Source organism: Oratosquilla oratoria, chromosome 14 (assembly GCF_046742065.1).
Source record: "Oratosquilla oratoria isolate Oo_2021 chromosome 14, ASM4674206v1, whole genome shotgun sequence".
Classification (NCBI taxonomy): Eukaryota; Metazoa; Arthropoda; class Malacostraca; order Stomatopoda; family Squillidae; genus Oratosquilla; species Oratosquilla oratoria.
In genome coordinates, this window is record NC_134790.1 from 4,970,681 (window position 1) to 4,973,180 (window position 2,500).

A 2,500-nucleotide genomic window follows, 5' to 3' on the forward strand; every position below is an offset into this window, starting at 1 on the left:
TATCAGTATGCATCTTCATATGTAATTGTTTGAATAACTGCTATTTTCAATTGTAGGAGATGGACATTCTCTTCCCCGTTTCAGATCTTCTATGGCTGCCATGATAATAGTAAAGGTCACCCTCAGGTGAATAAAATCACCTGGTCAATATTGATAAAATATTTAAATCACTCCTTTCCAGTCAAAGGGTTCACATATTTATAATAATCCATTTTGAAATATTAATTCAAAACAAGTTTCGAACCTTACTTCCAATTTACCATTTTCTTTGGTGAGCTTTACACTACTCTAAGAGAAAACGTACTAATTCACGGGAGACAAAAATAGTCTTTAAAATTCTAACTTTCATTTCCTTCCCCTGAAAGTATTTATGAATGAAACTTTTAAAGGTCATTCAATCGACCAGACCTTTGTAGTGCACTTCTAAACAAAGGTATTTCCTAAATTCTTCTATGAGTCCCACGGTTTCCAGTTTCTGTCTCCTTCCTTCTGTAAACTTCTCTGTCTCATCTCTTCTGTCCTGTCTTCCACTTCCACTCTTTTCATTTCTGGGTGTCCAATCATCAACACATTTGCTCTATCTATCATTCTTGATTATGGCTGCCTAACTAACCCGATTTCACTTCCTCTCTTTTACTGCCTCTACAATATCTTTTACTCCAATCTACTATTTTCCCCAACTTAGCTAACCTACCCTCTCCTTGTCTTCCAGTTTTATTCCTGGCATTGATCTCTCCATCGCCTTTACTAATTTCCAAGCTTCACACCTGTAGGTTAGAGTTAGGATTATACTCTGATTATAAAATGCATTTCAGGAGGGTAAAAGCAATTTTATTATGATTTTATAATGTTCCTATATTTACCAAATATTTTGCAGCCAGCCAGAAGATACTCCATTCAAATAACTGTGAGAAGTAATGCATCAATTTGTCATTCCCAAAACACACAGGGAAAGTCCTTGAACTAACACATACCACCCCAATGGCAGGCTACCAAGAAACAGGTAAAACTCTGAGAAATATAAGTAAACTTTTTTCATTAGCCTTTGGTACTCATTATTGTCGTATCTGATTCACATGCCAAATTCCTGGAAAACCAAACAAAATCACTCTTGTAACACCTTTACATCCCAACCCAATGAAAGAAGAATCCTTTTCGAGGGAAGCCTACCAACAGGTACTATAAGACCACTACCTTTTCCAAAGAATGAGCAGAAATGTTGACTTTTCGTAATATACTTAGCAATTCGGTTTCCAAAAGCAACACTGCGAGATAATGAATTAAGAAATATTATAAAGGGCCTTCCTCAGCATACTTTACTCGTGAAATCTCCAGAGAATGACGAAAAAAACAACATAATCTTTAACCAATTCATGGACATTAATTAATCTGGAAAATCGTCATATCGCTTTCATTCTGTATCACCTCCAGTCCTAAGGATCCTTAGAAGGTTTTCATGAATTTTTTAAGAGTTTGATGAAGAAATACGTATTTAAACACAGGAAAGAATGAGACAAGAAGACTTGCTCTTCCTTTTGTTTACAGCCAGAAGCATCATACAAAATGGTTTGGGATTCAGTCCCACACAGTTGGTGTTTTGTCATGACGTTCTTGTATCTCTCAAGAAAAGCAGACTTAAGAACAGGTTCTAATGTATGTTTGTCCCCAAATCTGAAAAAAAAATCTGAGGTTAATTATTGATTAACGGGACATACATGCATATACATATATCAAGGCTTTTTCCCCCTTACAAGGGAGGTAGCCAAAAAGGAAAAGGCATAAAATCATTCCCACCCATTCCATCCCTGAATACACTCCACACCCTTCCACCCTCCCTCTTCCCTCCCATCCTAGCACCTCCAAGATGACGGGCCATCCCTGCACCCTGTCCACCGCCCTGGGTCAGAAGCAGTGTCGCAAGACACAGCACATCCACAGCAAGGCCGCTTCATTAAATCGGCGACCCCCCTCTCCGTCCCCCCATTGCATAAAAGGAGAAGACGGGGAGAAATCCCTTCGGGCTGCGTCAAATTTTGCTCACACATACTACCTCACCCCCCATACCCCCGCCCATTCCACCTCATGCATCACAACATCATCCATATACAACCATTCTCCATTCACCCCTGTCTTCTGTCCTCTCCCATCCTTCCTCAACAGACATTCCCCTCTTCCCCAAAGCCCCTTTCACCCCATCCATCCACCTCATCCTAGGACGTTCCCTCATGTTCACTCCCTCCACATCTGCCTTCCATACCTCTTTTACTAGTCTTTCTTCACTCATTCTTTCCATGTGTCCAAACCATCCTAATACTCTTTCATCAACCCTATCTCCCAACTCCCTTTCCACTCCTGTTCTCCTCCTCACCTCCTCATTTCTTACTCTATCCAGCCTAGTAACCCCCATCATACTTCTCAGACACCTCATCTCAAACACATTCAAACTCCTTCTCTCTTCTTCTCTTATGTTCCATGTTTCTGCCCCATACAGTGCTGTTGG